Source organism: Triturus cristatus, chromosome 2_2, assembly GCF_964204655.1.
Source record: "Triturus cristatus chromosome 2_2, aTriCri1.1, whole genome shotgun sequence".
NCBI classification, from domain to species: domain Eukaryota; kingdom Metazoa; phylum Chordata; class Amphibia; order Caudata; family Salamandridae; genus Triturus; species Triturus cristatus.
In genome coordinates, this window is record NC_140582.1 from 577,804,907 (window position 1) to 577,826,349 (window position 21,443).

Consider the following 21,443-nt stretch of genomic DNA (forward strand, 5'->3'; position numbering starts at 1 on the left):
AAAGGGGGTGGTGATGGACGAAGCATCATTACCAATCAAACACTCGCACCCAGTCAACAGGTCTGGGTTGTATCCATCACTGTTCTTTAGCGCACTCTGTCACCCCAGTTCAGACATGGCCATATGCAAATCAGTCTGACCCTGTGCCTCATGGGCACAGTCCAGCACGAACTGCCAAGCCATGCCTTCTCTGGACCGGAAACAAGCTTCCTAGGACCGGTTTCTGGCATTTCAGCCGTTTTCAGCCAGGCTTCCTTGAATCCAGTGGCAAAGTGAGCAAGGGACTCACGTCTGAGCATACCCTGCCAACTTATGGCGAACAAAGCGGTACAAAAGGGGGTGGTGATGGACGAAGCATCAGAACCAATCAAACACTCTCACCCAGTCAACAGATCTGGGTTTGATCCATCACTGTTCTTTAGCGCACTCTGCCACCCCAGTTCAGACATGGCCATATGCAAATCAGTCTGACCCTGTGCCTCATGGGAACAGTCCAGCCCGAACTCCCAAGCCATGCCTTCCCTGGACCGGAAACAAGCTTCCTAGGACCGGTTTCTGGCATTTCAGCCGTCTTCAGCCAGGCTTGCTTGAATCCAGTGGAAAAGTGAGCAAGGGACTCACGTCTGAGCATACCCTGCCAACTTATGGCGAACAAAGCGGTACAAAAGGGGGTGGTGATGGACGAAGCATCAGAACCAATCAAACACTCACACCCTGTCAACAGATCTGGGTTTGATCCATCACTGTTCTTTAGCACATTCTGCCACCCCAGTTCAGACATGGCCATATGCAAATAAGTCTGACCCTGGGCCTCATGGGAACAGTCCAGCCCGAACTGCCAAGCCATGCCTTCCCTGGACCGGAAACAAGCTTCCTAGGACCGGTTTCTGGCATTTCAGCCGTCTTCAGCCAGGCTTGCTTGAATCCAGTGGCAAAGTGAGCAAGGGACTCACGTCTGAGCATACCCTGCCAACTTATGGCAAACAAAGTGGTACAAAAGGGGGGGTGATGGACGAAGCATCAGAACCAATAAAACACTCGCACTCAGTCAACAGATCTGGGTTTGATCCATCACTGTTCTTTAGCGCAGTCTGCCACCCCAGTTCAGACATGGCCATATGCAAATTAGTCTGACCCTGTGCCTCATGGGAACAGTCCAGCCCGAACTGCCAAGCCATGCCTTCCCTGGACCGGAAACAAGCTTCCTAGGACAGGTTTTTGGCATTTCAGCCGTCTTCAGCCAGGCTTGCTTGAATCCAGTGGCAAAGTAAGCAAGGGACTCACGTCTGAGCATACCCTGCCAACTTATGGCGAACAAAGCGGTAAAAAAGGGAGTGGTGATGGACGAAGCATCAGAACCAATCAAACACTCACATCCAGTCAACAGATCTGGGTTTGATCCATCACTGTTGTTTAGCGCACTCTGCCACCCCAGTTCAGACATGGCCATATGCAAATCAGTCTGACCCTGTGCCTCATGGGAACAGTCCAGCCCGAACTGCCAAGCCATGCCTTCCCTGGGCCGGAAACAAGCTTCCTAGGACCGGTTTCTGGCATTTCAGCAGTCTTCAGCCAGGCTTGCTTGAATCCAGTGGCAAAGTGAGCAAGGGACTCACGTCTGAGCATACCCTGCCAACTTATGGCGAACAAAGCGGTACGAAAGGCGGTGGTGATGGACGAAGCATCAGAACCAATCAAACACTCATACCCAGTCAACAGATCTGGGTTTGATCCATCACTGTTCTTTAGCGCACTCTGCCACCCCAGTTCAGATATGGCCATATGCAAATCAGTCTGACCCTGTGCCTCATGGGAACAGTCCAGCCCGAACTGCCAAGCCATGCCTTCCCTGGACCGGAAACAAGCTTCCTAGGACCGGTTTCTGGCATTTCAGCCGTCTTCAGCCAGGCTTGCTTGAATCCAGTGGCAAAGTGAGCAAGGGACTCACGTCTGAGCATACCCTGCCAACTTAAGGCGAACAAAGCGGTACAAAAGGGGGTGGTGATGGACGAAGCATCAGAACCAATCAAACACTCACATCCAGTCAACAGATCTGAGTTTGATCCATCACTGTTCTTTAGCGCACTCTGCCACCCCAGTTCAGACATGGCCATATGCAAATCAGTCTGACCCTGTGCCTCAGGGGAACAGTCCAGCCCGAAATGCTAAGCCATGCCTTCCCTGGACCGGAAACAAGCTTCCTAGGACCGGTTTCTGGCATTTCAGCCGTCTTCAGCCAGGCTTGCTTGAATCCAGTGGCAAAGTGAGCAAGGGACTCACGTCTGAGCATACCCTGCCAACTTATGGCGAACAAAGCGGTACAAACGGGGGTGGTGATGGACGAAGCATCAGAACCAATCAAGAACTCACATCCAGTCAACAGATCTGGGTTTGATCCATCACTGTTCTTTAGCGCAATCTGCCACCCCAGTTCAGACATGGCCATATGCAAATCAGTCTGACCCTGTGCCTCATGGGAACAGTCCAGCCCGAACTGCTTGCTTGAATCCGAACAAAACGGTGATGGATCAAACCCAGATCTGTTGACTGGGTGTGAGTGTTTGATTGGTTCTGATGCTCCGTCCATCACCACCCCCTTTTGTACCGCTTTGTTCGCCATAAGTTGGCAGGGTATGCTCAGACGTGAGTCCCTTGCTCACTTTGCCACTGGATTCAAGCAAGCCTGGCTGAAGATGGCTGAAATGCCAGAAACCGGTCCTAGGAAGCTTGTTTCCGGTCCAGGGAAGGCATGGCTTGGCAGTTCGGGCTGGACTGTTCCCATGAGGCACAGGGTCAGACTTATTTGCATATGGCCATGTCTGAACTGGGGTGGCAGAGTGCGCTAAAGAACAGTGATGGATCAAACCCAGATCTGTTGACTGGGTGTGAGTGTTTGATTGGTTCTGATGCTCCGTCCATCACCACCCCCTTTTGTACTGCTTTGTTCGCAATAAGTTGGCAGGGTATGCTCAGACGTGAATCCCTTGCTCACTTTGCCACTGGATTCAAGCAAGCCTGGCTGAAGACGGCTGAAATGCCAGAAACCGGTCCTAGGAAGCTTGTTTCCGGTCCAGGGAAGGCATGGCTTGGCAGTTCGGGCTGGACTGTTCCCATGAGGCACAGGGTCAGACTGATTTGCATATGGCCATGTCTGAAGTGGGGTGGCAGAATGGGCTAAAGAACGGTGATGGATCAAACCCAGATCTGTTGACTGGGTTTGAGTGTTTGATTGGTTCTGATGCTCCGTCCATCACCACTCCCTTTTGTACCGCTTTGTTCGCCATAAGTTGGCAGGGTATGCTCAAACGTGAGTCCCTTGCTCACTTTGCCACTGGATTCAAGCAAGCCTGGCTGAAGACGGCTGAAATGCCAGAAACCAGTCCTAGGTAGCTTGTTTCCGGTCCAGGGAAGACATGGCTTGGCAGTTCGGGCTGGACTGTTCCCATGAGGCACAGGGTCAGACTGATTTCCATATGGCCATGTCTGAACTGGGGTGGCAGAGTGGGCTAAAGAACGGTGATGGATCAAACCCAGATCTGTTGACTGGGTGTGAGTGTTTGATTGGTTCTGATGCTCCGTCCATCACCACCCCCTTTTGTACCGCTTTGTTCGCCATAAGTTGGCAGGGTATGCTCAGACGTGAGTCCCTTGCTCACTTTGCCACTGGATTCAAGCAAGAATGGCTGAAGACAGCTGAAATGCCAGAAACCGGTCCTAGGTATCTTGTTTCCGGTCCAGGGCAGACATTGCTTGGCAGTTCGGGCTGGACTGTTCCCATGAGGCACAGGGTCAGACTGATTTGCATATGGCCATGTCTGAACTGGGGTGGCAGAGTGGGCTAAAGAACGGTGATGGATCAAACCCAGATCTGTTGACTGGGTGTGAGTGTTTGATTGGTTCTGATGCTCCGTCCATCACCACCCCCTTTTGTACAGACATACATAGAATGGCATAGAGGTGCAACAAAGCATACAAAGATATTTATTCCTGTTGGGATGGACATTTCCATTGCATGGTGTATAGATGTGTTTCACTGCCATAAATGCCCTACTGCTTCCCTCTGGTAGCCTAATTTTCAATTATTGCCCTGGTCTCACACTAATCTGATAGGTGTGCTGAAGCCTACTACTGTCCCTTGACATGATAGAAGTCCTGCACCTGTCACAGAACTTGGAGGGGCAAATCAAGTGTGCCCTCATTATACAAACAATAGACTACTGCTGATATCATGGGCTTAGTACATAGAGCGGGGGTGTTCTGTGTTTTGTGACTCCAATGTTGTGGCCAGACATGTTATCTATACCACTAGAGTCTGGATCAACTGGCCTACTTGTGTAAAAGGCCACTTTTAGGATCTTTCCCAGGCCATGAGCTATGTGCATGTAGCCTATGTAGTACATGCATACTGTTTATGAGTCATGGAGGCCTGCAGAATCCATTTTGGATTCCCATGTCCTTGCCTTTTGCACTAGATGTGGGTGAGGTTGTTTACCCAGACAGTAGTATTCTGTATATTCTTGAAGCTGGAGGGAGACTTCGATATTCAGGTGAGGGCAGAGGGGATCAGCCTCCTTTAGAAAATTGGTTAGCCTTTTGCTGAGCTAAGAGCTGTGAAAACAGCTGTATCATCCACTTTAAGTGAAAAAGATTGGATTAGATTCTTGACAAAACACCTAAACACCAATTGGGAAACAAACCATCTGGAAAGCAGTGTGAATGTGATTGATACATTAAGAAATTATCCGAATCATGAAATTGACATAACTAAAAATCAAGTATGTAAACTCATTTGGAAACAAAAAGATGCTACTCCTGGTCCCAATTGCATTCTGTTCTCACTTTTTAAGGAAAATCCTGATATATGGGCAGAATATCTTACAAAAGTATTTAAGGAGATTGTCAGGACATCGGTAATACCTGAAACATGGAGAGGCTCATTAATATCACCAAGCATAGTATCTTACGCCGACGACACCCAGCTCATCCTGTCTCTCACGAAGAACCCCGAAAACACCAGACTCAGCTTTCAAGAAGGAATGAAAGACGTTGTAGCCTGGATGAACGACAGCTGCCTAAAACTGAACTCGGAAAAGACCGAGGTTCTCGTCCTTGGGACCTACCCCATGGCATGGGACAGCACCTGGTGGTCCCCTGCCCACGGAAACCCACCCACCCCAACGGACCACACCCAGAACCTCGGCATCATTCTAGACTCCTCCATCACCATGACCTGCCAGATCAATGCCGTTGCCTCGACCTGCTTCCACTCCCTCCGCATCCTCCGCAAGACCTTCAAGTGGATCCCCCACGAATGCAGAAAGACCGCCACCCAGGCACTTGTAACTAGCAGACTGGACTATGGTAATGCCCTCTACGCCGGAATCAACAAAACCCTGCTACACAGGCTCCAGACCATCCAGAACACCGCAGCCAGACTCGTCCTCGGAACCCCACTACACGAGCACATGACCCTGCACCTACGAGACCTCCACTGGCTCCCCATTGAGAAGAGAGTATCCTTCAAGCTACCCACCCACGCCTACAAATCCCTCCACAACATTGTACCCAAATACCTCAACGAACGAGTCTCCTTCCACGTACCCAATAGGAACCTCGCTCCGCCGACCTGACTCTGGCCGAGACCCCATGAATCTGCAGAACCAGAGCAGGCAGAAGAGCCTTCTCCTACCTCGCAGTAAAGACCTGGAACGAGCTCCCAGTCAACATCAGACACGCCCCCTCTCTTCACACCTTCAGGAAGAACCTCAAGACCTGGCTCTTCGACTCATCCGGAGCTGCACCCCCCCTCCCAGCGCCTTGAGACACTCTCGGGTGAGTAGCGTGCTTTATAAACCCCTGATTGATTGATTGAAAACTATCGATTAATTACCCTACAAGACACAGATGCCACATTATTTGCAGGAATTCTATTATCAAAACTATCGGAATGGGCAAAGGAGAAACAGATACCACTGAACCAAATAGGGTTTATACAAGGATTAGGCACCACAACAAACATATTAGTGCTATCAGTATTAATGGATAAATGCATTGCAAAGAAACAACCATTGTATTTGTGTTTCGTGGACTTTAAATCAGCCTTCGATTGTGTACCTAGACAACTATTGTGGCAAAAGTTGAAGGATAAAGGTATCCCACTATCCCTCTTAAAATCAATCCAACTTCTCTAGTCAGACACTTGGGTTAGAGTTCGGATGGGAGATGGTTCGTGTGTAACAAAGGAAATTCCAACTTCCTCAGGCTTAAAGCAAGGGTGTGTACTGGCCCCATTGCTTTTTTAACTGGTTTTATCAGACCTAACTAAAGCATTGGATGAAGTGGATGCCTATCACCCAAAATTAGGTAGCACTCAAATATCAAATCTGCTTTATGCAGACAACGTTATCCTATTAAGCCAAACAAAGGTTGGACAGCAACGCCTGGTAAATAGGATGTCAAGGTACTCCCAAGAAAATGGAATGGTTATAAATGAAACCAAGACAAAAATCATGGAGGTTAACAAAAATCTTGGATCAAAATATAAGCACAAATGGTTCCTCGAAAAATCGCAATTAGAACAAGTAAGAACATCTAAATATCTGGGATTACTCTTTGATGATAAAGGAACTTTTCAATCTCATAAGGTTGATATGCAAAGGAAAGCAAACACCCTGTTAACTGCATTTAGAGTCTTGCAGAAGTCATTAGGAGGGCTGAGGTTACCTACCGTTCTTAAAAGTAATATCAGCAAAACTGTTGCCAACATTAACATATGGTAGCGAAGCACTGTGTGGAAAAGACTCTGTAATCATCAATAATGCTGAGAAATTTTTTTTTACATCCCTTTTCTACCTCCCACACAATGCATTGTCTGCACAGATAAGATTGGAATTTGGGCTAACCAACCAGATAATTGCACAAAAAAGCCAATTTATAAAAGTGTGGACAAGAATAAAAATGGATAGTGTAAATCAAATGTCCAATCTGTTATAGCAAGAAATAAATAAAAATCGGAAATCTCAGTTCAGGAAGTACTTATATGCTGCATTAGATGAATATTCAGCTAATTCAATCTGGGATATGCCAATAAGTACAGATTAATTAAAAAAAATCTGTTACTAAAATAACAGAACATCTTTCACTGCTTCTAGGTAAAGACTCTCTTGCAAAAAGAAAGCATGCATGGTCATTAATGAATGGATATACAAAGGTGAAAGCCCGATCAAATCTTGTACCCCCATGGAATTTGAAGCATAAACATATATATATATTTTTTTTTTAACAGTTCCAACTACTTTATTTTCCAGCAGAACATGTTATGTGAGGGTTGCGCCGGGAACAGCTGCTGCCTGGGTGTTCTGCACAGACACTCTGGTGTGCGTCTTGGCCAAGTGATCCGTGTATTCCTGGTATGGAGACTTGGCAAACACTGTCTCCTTCCAGAGATCTGGGGTCAAGTAGCTGTAAGTCTTTGAGATAGCATCAAAGGTGGCCTTTGCAAAGTTGCCCAGTGTGGCTGTGCAGCCCCTGGCCGAGGTGTAACAGTCATCGATACCAGCCATCATCAGCAGCTTTTTGGGGACCGGCGCAGACACAATGCCAGTACCGCGGGGTGCAGGAATCAGACGCACAAGAACAACACCACAGCGTCCAGTCACCTTACAAGGCACTGTATGGGGTTTGCCAATCTTATTACCCCAGTAACCTCATCGCACAGATACAATGGACAACTTGGCGAGAATGATTGCTCCACGAATAGCAGTAGCAACCTCCTTAGAGCAATTCACACCCAGCCCATCATGGCCATTGTAGTCTCCGATGGCAACAAAAGCCTTGAACCTGGTACGTTGAACAGCTCTGATCATGCCGGTATCTTCAGAACCTCATCCTTCAGAGAAGAGGCCAGGAAGAAGTCAATGATCTCGGACTCCTTGATTGGAAGCGAAAAAAGATAAATCTCCACCAGAGACTTGATCTTCATGTCCTTGACCAGCCGACTTAGTTTAGTCACCGGCACCCACTCTTTTTCATCTGCCTTCCCGTGGGCTCCGCGGCCTTGTGCGCGGCCCCACCCTCTTCCACGGCCGCAGCCCCTGCCGCCAAAGCCGCCTCGGAAGCTTCCCCTGTTTTCACCGGCGTTGTCTGCCATTTGGTGATCTTTAATAAGAAGCATAAACATATTTTCATAAAAGTTCATTTTGGTGTTTTCCCTGGTTTATGTCACGTAATGCCTTGGCTATGAACAGTGGAATCAACGCTCTGTCGCTTATGTAAACTGGGAGAAAAGAATATTGTTAATTTGCTGTGTGTATGCCAGAAACTTAAAACTGAAAGAAAATCTATACTCAAGCGGCATTTTAATGCACGAGGACTACGGACTTGTAGACAAGCACCGATAAGATGTCTACATACAGACGATATAACACTGAACTCAGCTTTTGTAAAGTTTTTATTATTATTAAGAACAGAGTTAGACAAGAAAAATCAAATTGAGATGTAATAAACGATGTATATAATATGTAAATAGTATTATGAAATCTGTATTATTAAGTCTGATCTATTTTTTGAAAGATAGTTTCATCTATTCATGTTTTATTACTTTTTAAAACTAGATCTTTTATAGCAGGAAGCATTGTTATCATATTGTAAGATTTAAACTAATCGAACAATAAAGAATAAGTTGAAATTGAAACGTATTCTTTATTGTTTGATTACTTAAATGATGCGTCCTGCTATAAAAGATCTAGTTTTAAAAAGTAATAAAACATGAATAGATGAAACTATCTTTCAAAAAATAAATTAGACTTAATAATACCGATTTCATAATACTATTTACATATTATATACATCCTATATTACATCTTAATTTGATTTTGCTGGTCTAACTCTGTTCTTAATAATAATAAAAACTTTACAAAAGCTGAGTTCAGTGTTATATCGTCTGTATGTAGACATCTTATCAGTGCTTGTCTACAAGCACTGATAAGATGTCTACATACAGACGATATAACACTGAACTCAGCTTTTGTAAAGTTTTTTAAATTGAGCTAAGAGCTGTGATTCTTCTTCTTGAAGCACTGCCTTTTGGCAGACATTGAAGATTAAGAATGTGACTGCCGACTCTGTTGTGCAAGGTCAAGGGGACTGATTGGGTGAGGCCTAGCCTTTTGTCTTTCTTGAACCCTCATTCAGTTTGGCCTATGACATCTAGATGCAGAAATCTCACACCTCTTCTGGTGTAGGTACTCTAGGCTGGAGATTACTCTGCTGTGAGAAGCTTCACCCTACATCAAGGCCGAGTGAAGAGAGCAGTCTGGAAAATATACTTGAAAGAGGAACAACCTCAAACCAGTTCTGAAAATGCAGACAATGGATACACATTTTCTGACTGCTTTTGCTGTATAAAAGTGGGACTCACCAACCAACTCAATGGCCAAGGAAGAAAAACCTCTGCAGAAGACTAATGTACAACCAACGCTGTTGTCTGCCTGACAGCCAGTTTCGAATGAGATGAACGGACTTCACCTAGGTCTACCCCTTGCTCACTTGCCCAGAAGAACTTAGAAACCAGCCTGCCTGATAAGAGAAGGAAGGAACCTGCCAACCCTGTGCGAGGTGTGACTGTCCTGGATGAGTGCTATCCATAAGCCTTGGTCAACATCTAGCATGTATGATCTGTTTCAGGACTTCATAACTGTTTGAAGCAGCCTGGGCATTGCCTCATCAGTCCAGACCTGGTCAGCTTGAGCAAAGCTGCACCAACCACCCCCTGGACCAGCCGCAAGAGATCCAGCACATCCCTGATCATCAGAGCAGCCTCATCTTTCAGACATGACTGAAGAGGAGAATTCAGAGAACTGCCTGCTTACTCTCGGCCCTGAAGTGGGGATGCTTAAATGTCAAGAAAGAGCACAGTGGCCATTTGGAAGCAGGACTTGTCTGTGAACTGAAAGACTCATTGGGTGAGGAACTGTGAGCTGAGAGGCTCACTAGATGAGAAGCAGTGTACCAAGATACTTGTGTGAGAAACAGTGAATTAAGAGACTCAGTGCCTCAAAATGAGTACAGGGTTATTGTTCATCTGAACCTGTTAAGCTAGATTTTAACACTGGTCGAAAACTGGCTTGACCATAAGGGGGGGCAGGTATACCTGTGGCCAAGAGCTGGTAGAGACACGATCTACTTCAGCACCGAGACACTAAATTGTATAGTGTACATTCATGTGTGTGTAGTATTTAGTTCTAGTGTGTATTAAAGTACATTTATACCTGAAAGTCAAGGGATGGATAGGACACTCCCTTATTATGTGTTTGCTGAGTCCCAAGCTAGAGGCACCCCACACTACAGCCTAAGAAAGCCTGTAACTGCTTGATGTCTTTAGTCAGAGTCAAGTGGATATACTTGGTCCAGTTTGCAGAGCCATAGTAGGACGGCCCCTGGGACACGAGTGGCAATTAATCTTAATCCCAGTGTGAAGCCCAGTAGCCTCTGCCTGCTGAGTGGGAGATGCTGACCTTGATCTCCGAATAGAAAGTCACGATTTTGATACTCAGAGAAGTGTCTGGATTAATGCAGAAAAGTAAAGATAGGGAACATAAAAGAAGACCAGCAATCACCCAGGAAACCCAGCTAGAGCTTCACAAAGGCTTTGTTGCACTTGAAAAGCCCACCAAGTACTGTTAAGAGACTGAGAAGATGAATTAAGTTGCCACAGAAAGACAGGGTGCACAGGTGGAACCTGTAGAACCTGACAAAAACTCATGACCCAGTGAGGTCCAGAAAATAAGGTTAAGGTGCATGGAAAGTGTACAACATTTCTCATTTCAAATTCTACAGGCATTGTTAGAAAAGGGGTTTTGAACCCATTGTTAAAAGCAAGATTTTAGAACTTGTCATGGACAAAATGACCTTTATTAATACTCACGCTGACAAGCTAGAATTTTAAGAGCACAGAAATGTTCTTAAAAACAATCTAGTGATAGGATTGACCACCAACATGGGTCTTGTATGGTTATAATATCCGACTAGAACATAATGAACTGGCAAACCCAACATCATTGCAGGGTGCAGACACACAAATCTCCTTAGGTCCCCACAGATGTAGAGGGTAAGGACAAAGGGATGTTCACTGTTGAGGTTTATCCATGACCATGGACCTCTTCATATGATTGTTTCTTATAGTTACTAAAATTCCCTAAAAATTCAAAGTCTTACTTCTTGAAGTGATGGAGAGATTTTGGCTCATTTATTTTTCATATATTTAATTTTAATTGTTATAGATTACATGTACTGTTTACTCCTGTAAACATTAATGTTACAGTTCCCAGGTCTTTAATTGAACATTCAAACAATGACACTGAATCGCTCATTCTATTCCACAAAAAGTATGAAATAATCTCGTTTTTATTTTTAAGAGGGTATCTTTTAGATAGATCATTTTATGATGTGTTTCATTGCTCATGTTGATAGCTGTTCAGTGTCATTTTAAATTACATGCCAAAAGAGCTTGCAGTCTAAAATGCCTAATAAATTCTCAAAGTCAAAACTCAAGCTGTGAGAAAAATTTGACGTTTCTTAGCTTGCCCTTTAGAATGAATTGAACTGGGACACAGAAAAAATCAGTGCATTAATAGTAATGCTTGGGCGGTTTTCAATATGTGTATATATTCCTTCCAGGCTTGTTAGATTAATCTATGATAGAAGTTTGAGTTGTGCGCAATTTTAGATTTCTGCCCAGCAGTAATTCATGCAGGAAAAATACCAGGAGCCCAAGGTGAATGTATCCAATGAAAGTGATGAAGGGAATGCTTCCTTGCTGTACACGATTCGTGGTTCCACTTTAAAGGTTATTTAGAACTTTTTTTAAAGTCGGAGGAGCTTATTTACAAGTCCCTTGCGCCACGTTTGTGTCATTTTTAACATGGGAAAAGTGACGCCACATTTGCGTCATTTTTAACATGGGAAAAGTGACGCAAAAGTGGCGCAAGGGACTTGTAAATAAGCCCCGGAGTTTGTTGAAAACTCGTACGAAACATATTTAACTTTGACGGATCTGGGATTGTTTCTAAATAATATTTCCAACGTTATAAAAATGTTTTTTAAAGCAGACCAAAGTTTTATATCACATTTACAACCTCTGAAAAGCTAACTGATTTGCTACATATGACTCGATTTAGAGTCTGGTGGACAGGTACTCTGTCAAAAATATGACAGATATCCCACTCACCTTATTACAAGTGCATCATATGTTATGGCACTTGTAATAAGGTGGACAGGATATCCGTTGCATTTATGAAAAGTACCCGTCCACCAAACTCTATATCATACTCAGAGTAATGAATCACTTTAAGGCAGTGGTGTAACAATAACCCCCGCAGTCCCTGCGGTTTGGAGGGTGGGGGCAGAGCTCCAGGGAGGCCCCTCCAGCACTGTGCATGGGCGGCGGGACCCTGGCTTGAGAGCCTCTGACTGGGTCCAGAGCGTGGGGCCTCCCTCGATGCACTTTGCAAGGGGGTCCCCTCAGCTTCCGTTATGCCCCTGCTTTAAGATGTATGTAAAAGGACTTTTTTTAAAGAATTTTCAGTACTTTTGTACACTAAGAATATACACCTTTAGCACAATGCTGGCTTTGTTTGATAACAAATTATGAAAAACTGTTTTAGCAGTGTAATAAAAATATAACGTTTTTCAAATCCTAAAAAGCTTCTATTATCATTTAACAAAGAGCCCAAACATTTTAAAATGTATTTACTCTAATAAATTGTTTTACACAATCACAGTTTTACTGAAGCTATTTATAAGTTTCAAATAAATGTCATTTCAGTGAGATCATTCTTGAGTAGCCTAAAAGAATATTCAGGATATCTGGCTGTAGCAGATTTAAGTTAATCTGAAATGTGTTGCATCTTTCACATTATTCTAGTACTTTATGAATAGATATTTTAGTACCTGATTTACTAAAAATATGGATGAACAGGAATGGGTCGGGGGTGTGGCTACCCGCCAAACATGGCGGATGTAGAATAGCAGAGCTCCGAGCCAGGCCCTGACTCAGTGGCATTGATCCTGACATTGTGCGACCATCCACACTCCACACACAGTGCATCGGAACGCTGGGGTGCTGGGGGGCACAGCGACACCGAAATAAAATGTATCATTGAGTGACTATGGCGAGAAACGGCCAAAGAGCAGCGGCGGTGGCCCAGACTGCGTAGCAGGCGGAGACAGAGTGGCCCGACTACAGCATCGAGGGCACCCCGGAGCATGTCGTAAAAGTGGAGCGGCAGCGGAGACGAAGGGAAGCGAGAACGGCAGCCTCCCGTATTGAACACTTGTAAATGGGTAAACTCGACGCCCAAAATATACGGACTGCAGGTACAGGGCTGTATGAGGCAACACAAAATGGCGGGCGGAGCCTTCTCAGGGTTGCGGACTGAGCACTGTGCCGCCGGGGAACTCTGAAGTTAGACGGGCAGCCGCGGTCGGTAGTAGGACTAACTGCAGGGCGGTGACGTGGGGAGGGGGAGGGGCAGGGTGGGGGGTAAATTAACATATAAATTAATAAAACGAATTTCGTTGCGTGCACAGCATCGCATTTGGGGATGCAGTGCACCCAACGAAATTCGTTATATTACTTATCCTGCAGGTGAGTATGAATAACGCTACATTTGACTGTCGATGGTCTCGATTTACCTTGTACTTGAAATAAGATAGGGCCTGGGCTGGGGCACTGGAAATGCAATTGTAGTGTATTGTATAATGCAGTTAAGAGACTGGCGGTTACCACCTCCCCCGTGGTGACTGCACTATGTTATGGATTACACAGGTTTCATGTTGAACTTGTTTTCATTGTTTAGTCCTCTGGAGTTATAAGGGGGAACCTAGTATTGGGAATTATAGCAGGACATGTACGTACAGCCTCAGTGGCAACTAATTCTTTATATAGTCAGCATGAAGGGGCGGGAACCCTCATTCCCTCATATTACATAATGACAAATGGCTCAATCTGGTAAATATACATGTACATCCTGGAATGTAAGGGGTCTTGGTTCAGTGCATCAGAGACGTCAAATTTTTGCGCAGCTCAATCAAAGGAAAACGCACATTGTTTTTCTCCAAGAATCCCACCTTACGCACACAGAGGCCATTAGATTGCAAAAGAAATGGAGAGGTCAATTATTTTTCACACCCTACTCTGAATTTGCCTGTGGAGAAGCGATATGGATAAGAAGCGGTACCCCATTTGTAATGAATGGCAAATATGTGTTACTACATGGCACGCTGGACAGAGAGCCCATAGTGTTAGGAAGTGTATATGCCCGTACTCGGAGCAAGAGAAATGTTTAGGAACACTTACCAATGCACAGGCGGGATGGGACGATTACCCCTGGGTTCTGGGAGGCGACTTCGATGCAGTGCTAGATATAGGATTAGACCGATCGCACCCTCCATTACAGGGTACTGGTTGCAAAAAGCAGGTAGAAGCACCTAAGGGATGGGCAGAGGGATGGAACATATGTGATGCATGGCTTACACAACATCCCGGTAGTAAAGAATATTCATTTTATTCACCACCACATGGATTACACACACGTATAGACAGAATTTTCTGCTCTATGCGTTTAATTGTCAATATCGTAGATACTACGTATCTGTGCAAAACATTATCTGACCATAACTCACTCGAAGTCACACTAATGTGGGGGAAGATCCCCACACCAATCCCGACCTGGAAATTCCAACTCCTTGAAGATCCTACATTTCGTATCTCCCTTTCCACAGCGATTACTCATTATTTTGCAGAAAATGAAGACACTGCTATTTCACGCCAAGTGGAGTGTGAGGCTTTTAAAACAGTAATACGGGGGGTAGCAAGTAGTACACGAGTGGGGGCCCGCTCTTCTCTTGTCAAAGAGCTTGGGGACGTAGAAAATAGCCTGGGCGGACTGGAACAGGAAGCAGCAACAAGTGATACGAACAGGGACAAACTACAGGAGGCGCATATAAGACATGCGGAACTTTTAGAAGAACTACGCATAATAGATTATCGCCTATGCACACAGAAACAACATGCAGAAGCAGACCAAGCGGGCTCGCTACTTGCTAGGATTATTAAAGATACACCGGTGACGGCTCCCATTACTGAAATTATTACCCAAGAGGGCAAAACTGCCTGCACACAATTAGAGATAAACACAGCCTTTAAATATTACTATGAGACATTGTATGAAGCACCAGCAGAATTGCGAGAAGCTGACTATGAGTCCATCTTCGAAGGGCTGTGATTCCCACAGTTGGCGGTGGACCACCAAAAAGAATTAGAGAGACCTATAACCAAAGCAGAAATAGGAACGGCAATTAAAGACCTACCTCACAATAAAACTCCGGGAATAGATGGGCTGCCAATAGAGTTTTATGTAACGTACTCAGCATTACTAGTTCCCAATCTACAGAGACTGTATCACATCTCAATGGAAACAGGCTCCCTCCAACCTACTACACTGCAAGCAATAGTGGTTTCGCTGCCAAAACCGAGTAGGGATAGCAAAGACATGGCATGATACCGCCCCCTTTCGTTACTAAACACAGATTACAAGATATTAAGCAAGCTACTAGCAAATAGGGCTGTCCAATACATACCAAAACTAATCCACATGGACCAGTGCGGGTTTGTGCCTGGAAGATGCACGGCCCTTAATATTAGAAGATTACACCAAGTCATGACACGGGCAAACACGAACATCAATACACAGGGCTGTGTGTCCCTAGACTTATGTCAGGCATTCGATTCGGTACACTGGAGCTACATGCTACGAACTCTCCCGCAATTTGGCATTCCAAGCGAGTATGTGAAATGGGTCAGCCTCCTATATACGAATCCCACAGCGCGTGCACGCACAGGAACTCATATTTCGCAGAAATATACAGTAGCACGGGGTACTCGGCCAGGGTGCCCGCTCTCACCTGTGCTATTCATCCTAGCATTAGAACCACTTGCCATAAAAATACATATAATAGCAGGGCACAAGGGAATACGACTTGGGAGTGACACACATATTATCTCCGCATATGCGAATGGCTTAATATTATATTTCAGTAATCTCAAAGAAGATCATGAGCCAATTCCCACAATATTCCATACGTTTCAATCACTGTCAGGGTTATCTACTAACGAGACCGAGTCGTATGCGTACTTCTTTACAGACGCTACACAAGTAGTAGTGGTGTAGTGTTATAGGGTAGGAAATAAAATTAATACATTTATGTTTTAATACATTTTTTGTTTGTAAATATTTTCTAGTTTAAAAAAATTATTTTTTTGTACATTTATTTATTATGTTATTTTATATAATATTTGTAGGTTTTTGTTATATGTAATTAGTATTATAATTAGTGTTCTTTTCATATGTTTAATATTTTTTATTAACAAAATGTAAATTTTGTTTATTAATTGTATCTTGTTTATGTTTAATATATTTTTTTTCTAAGTGTTTGAGTGTGAATAGTATTTTTTTTTCTCTGCTATCCAACACTTTCCATACTTTTGCATTCACTGGATTGGGAATAGTAATCTTTAGCCCTCCGCTATCCTGCACTTTCCCTACTATTGCACTCTATGGATTGGGAGTAGTAATTTTTATCCCTCCACTATCCAACACTTTCCCTACTGTTGCACTAACTGGAGTGGGAATAGTAATTTTTGCCCCACCGCTATCCACCACTTTCCCTATTGTTGCACTCACTGGAGTTGGAATAGTAATTTATATATATATATATATATATATATATATATATATATATATATATATATATATATATATATTCACCATAGGTTTCACACAAGTTATAGTTAGCTGTACATTTCACTCGTAAAAAACCAATGAAATTCCACGTTATAGTTAGATCAGGTAACTATAACTTGCGCGCCCACAATAAACTACTGATGACGTCACATATTACATCACTTATGACATGGTCAGTGACATCACTCATGACATCAATGATGACATCTGAAATGGCACATTGTGCATTGCGGTCGCGCAAGTTATAGTTACCTGATCTAACTATAACGTGGAATTTCATTGGTTTTTTACGAGTGAAATGTACAGCTAACTATAACTTTTGTGAAACCTATGGTTTTTTAAGTGAATTTGCAAGGTTTTTTAAATGCTAATTCCTAACTATAACGTGTGTGAAACCTATGGTTTTTTCAGTGAATTTGTACGTTTTTTTAAATGCTAAGTTATGTATTTATTTTTAATTTTTGCGCGCACGGTGCGCTTCACGCACCGTGCGCGCGCTGTGGGTACTCGGTGCGCTTCGCGCACCGAGCACCCACGTTGCGCATTTCGTACCGTGCACACCTCGCCATTTTTTACAAAATATCAATTGTTTTTTTCTCCCTTGGGGGTCCTTAGATTTATATATTAAATGTGATTGTTAATTCTTTTTTTTTTACCGTACGCGTACGGTAAGCTTACCGTACGCGCACTCCGCGATTTTTTTAAAAAATTATTAAATTTATTTTTCATACTTTTTGGTCCTTCGTGAACCCCCTGACGAACGCTAGGGGTTCTGCAACTCTCTTCGTTGCCCCCTTTTCATGTTATCAGCCTTTGTTTTTCAGTGCGAGAGACAGAAAATGGCGGCCGATACTTTCTGATTTCGACCGATTCGAATGTTTACAGTCATGTAACCACCAATCAGAATTGAGCTCGCGCACGGCACCGTACGCGTACGGTAAGCTTACCGTAAGCGCACGGAGCGCGCCTATAGATATATATATTGATTTAAATGCTATTTTCTCAGGACCTACTGAACAGATTTACACCAGACCTGCAAAAGGCACATCCCTGACCTGAGGACTACCTCTCTGCCCAATCTCAAGTAATTCTGTTCAGCCGTTCGGGCTGTAGCTCGGACTAAAGGTCCTATGGGAAAATGCATGGGGAAAACGCGTTTTGGGACCCCCCTTTTTTCTCAGCCCCCGCTTGACGAATCCCCCCGCCCCATTAGTTTTGAAAAATTTGCGAGGATTCGTCAACCGGCGCCAAAGTTATTCCAAATAGAATGTTGCGGATTTCCTATGGAAACACGGTCCTAACTATAACTATCTACTGGCGACCGCCAGTAGATAATATATATATATATATATATATATGTATAAAATATTTTGTGTGTTTATCTTTTTTAATTAAGTTTATTTGTAATATGTAGGGAAAATGTATATTAAATGTAATTTATTTTGTTCAAATTAATATTAATATATTTAATATATATTATTTTCATGTATATATATATTTAAATCGGTATTTCTTACATCTATATTTTGAACATCGATATTTTTAATTCAATATTTTTGTACTTACTTGTGTAGATATGGGAGTCGATATTTTTGTAGTCTTTATTTTTTTTCGATATTTTGAACATCGATATTTTGAACATTGATATTCTATCAGTGAACCGTACCTTGGCATATAGAAAGTCAAACGTGAATTTTGCATCCCATTTGCATCAAAAGATTTCGTAAAATATATTCCTTCCAACATCACCTTTAATACCTCTCAATACGTAATGATGATTTGAACTGCATTAAAGTCGAGCTCTACGGCTGTAATCTGTCCTTGGTGTTAGTGGCACTTATCGCGCTTTTCCATAAACTTGGTTGTTTCCAGATAACAAGAAAATAGAGGAGATAATTGAGGAGCCCAGCTATTCTTTTTTATACCAACTTTTAGGTAGATTAACTCCAGGACCAGCGTTGTGACCTCTTGGATGAAGAAGTGTGCTTACCCTCCAAAGTAATGACCCTGACAAGAGGTTCTTAGGTTGTCATCTCCAACATTTTCAGCCTAGAGTCACCATCAGTAAAATATCTCTAGACTTTCAGAATGAGTACAACTCATTTAGCACAGGTAAGAATGCAACTACCTTACCAAAAAATATAAAAACATATTAATATTGTGGATACTTATAATTGTTTGGAAATAGTGATAAGGAGTACAATCAGCTTGGGCCTTCCCTCCCTTGAACACTCATTCTTTGTTCTGGGATTATAGTTATATAGTTACTCCTATGGGCCGATTCCGATCCGGGTTGGAAAGCACTCCGACCGAGCCAGATCCGGAGTGTTTTCCGACCGAGCCGGAGTCCTGCAGCCCGACCGAGCGAGTACGATTTGGCCGTATGCTGCCGGACTCGGTTTGGTCGGACTCCCATAGAAGTCAATGGGAGCCGGTCGTACAACGTGTACATGGGCTCCCATTGACTGAATGGGTACGTCGCGGACAAGTACGCCCTCTACAGTGGGTACGTGTCGGTGCCATCCGCACCGTACATGCCTGTGTTGGGGAGACCCATGGGTCTCCCACTGTGTCCGAGTCATAGGGCTGCGGGTGACAGGGGGTCCGACGCAGATCCCCAAAGGCAACCACCCAGACAATTTGCGAGCCGGACACTCCGGCTCGCACAGGGTGTCCGACGCGTGCATTGTACTGGCTTGGTCGTGAATCGCATCCATTGCACGCCACGGTTAGCTTACGACCGAGACATACGGAGCGGTTCGGACCCGGAAACGACTCGGTCAGTGAATTTCATGTAGCTCGCATCGTACTTGCTCGCTGGTACAGCTGTACGAGTCGGACAGAAAACACGCGTATGGCTCGTAGTTTTTCCGGCCGGATCGCGTTCAGTACCCTTCCGACCCGGATCGGAGTCGGCCTCCTATATATATTTCTATACTGGTGTATTGCTTGATATGAGTAAAGTGAGTTACGAGTGCAATTTCATACTGTGCAAGCTGGAAAAGTGAAATTGTACTCATACACTAACCCTGTTGTGCACCTACATTGAACTCAGGCAACCACATGACTTTGTAAATCAGTCGCAGGAGGCAGAGGTTTCAATATCATAACTTTTATTTTCCAAAGTTAAAAACAATATTGCAGTATTCCATTATAAGTGGTTGAAAAAGTTAAAAGCCATAGGAATACTTTGTTGTCAAGGAAGGCTGCAACTGGGTGTTGAGCATGAAGCACACCTACATGAGATGGAGAATTATGGATGGTTCTCCAAACACTGAAGAGTGCCATAACAAAATGAGTGGACTTGCTACTCTAAATACCGATCTACGAGGAGGCACGAGTGAAGGAGATTCTCTCACTCACACTTAGGGCCCGATTCTGATGCGGGTTGGAAAAGCTTCCCAACCAAATCGGTTGGGAAATAGTTTCCGACCCACTCAGATCGGCAGAGTCCGACCGGCGGAGTACGATGCATCCTGATGCTTCCAGATACGATTTGGTTGGACTCCCATTGACTTCAATGGGAGCATATGTTCCTAACCGCATCATAATTGCGCCCTCGGTCGGTAAGACACGTTCCCAATCCGATTTGGAAAGAGCAAATGCCGTTAGAAGGCCTTCCTAACCGCATCAGAATCAGGCCCTAGGTGGGAATGCTTTCCTAACCGCATCAGAATCAGGCCCTTAGAGATTTAATCGTTATTACATTGCTAAAGCCCAACAAAAACGCACACAAGTGTGACTTCTATAGACCACTGTCATTAAAAAATGCTGACAGCAAAGTCTTAGCTAAGATAATAGCCAACAGACCTGCTTAGAGGCTACCAATATGTTTGACTCTATCGAATGTAGATGTCTACATGTTCCACGTCTTCACGCTACGTTGTTATGCACCGCAGCATCTGAGCTTCGCTGGAGCACAGCTCGCCTGAGGAACCAAGGAGCCGTGGTCCTGCCAGCTGTCTCACAGACAACACATCGCAATGGTGCGTGAGCTGCAGAGCTTCCAGATGGTCTACCATGCCTGCCCCTTCTCATCTATTGGGGGGGTCACCTCTTGTCAGATCGACTGCCTCAAAACTGGCAAAACTGCTGGTCTGGTGGTGCCTCAGCATCCCACCTCAAGGCGCCTAAGCCAAACTGAAAGTAATTAACGCTGATCCCTCCTGCGTTCTCCCAGTGGAAGTGTGTTATTCTAACCTTACGCCCCTGGGAGGACTAATGGCTGTGACCTTCTGACTTGCAAGCACATCACTTCTTAAAGATGTTTAAGTCAGGCAAGCCCAGTGTAGCTGCTGCTCAGACAATGTAAAATCAAGAATAACCCAGAACTCTAGTCCTTAGATCCCCCAATACCACTGATGTTCATCAAAAACTCAGAGGTTCAAAATAACTTACCTAAATTCCCCTTTCTCAAAGACCCCTCTATTTCTATATTATACCTGGACAAGTGATGCACCTGGCCTACAAGTACCTATCATCTCACTTACAGGTAATGATGGCTCGAAGCGAAACAAAAAGTCTCAATATGTGAACTTCTTGACAACTTCCCACAACTGATAGCAGTCACAGCCCCTCAGCAAAAAGATTTCAGCGGCACTAGCACACCATCGGTCTTGCAACTGCTAAACTGGGAAACAG

The 21,443-nt window shown here is 44.2% G+C and overlaps 1 protein-coding gene and 1 pseudogene across 1 annotated transcript in view; one reads left to right on the plus strand and one right to left on the minus strand.

The window, feature by feature from the left end:
* The window catches only part of RXFP1 (relaxin family peptide receptor 1), a 1,268,256-nt gene that overhangs the window by 392,185 nt on the left and 854,628 nt on the right, over positions 1–21,443 (plus strand). The gene's annotated exons all lie outside the window — the stretch shown is intronic.
* On the minus strand, positions 7,271–8,149 carry LOC146862534 (small ribosomal subunit protein uS5 pseudogene; annotated as a pseudogene).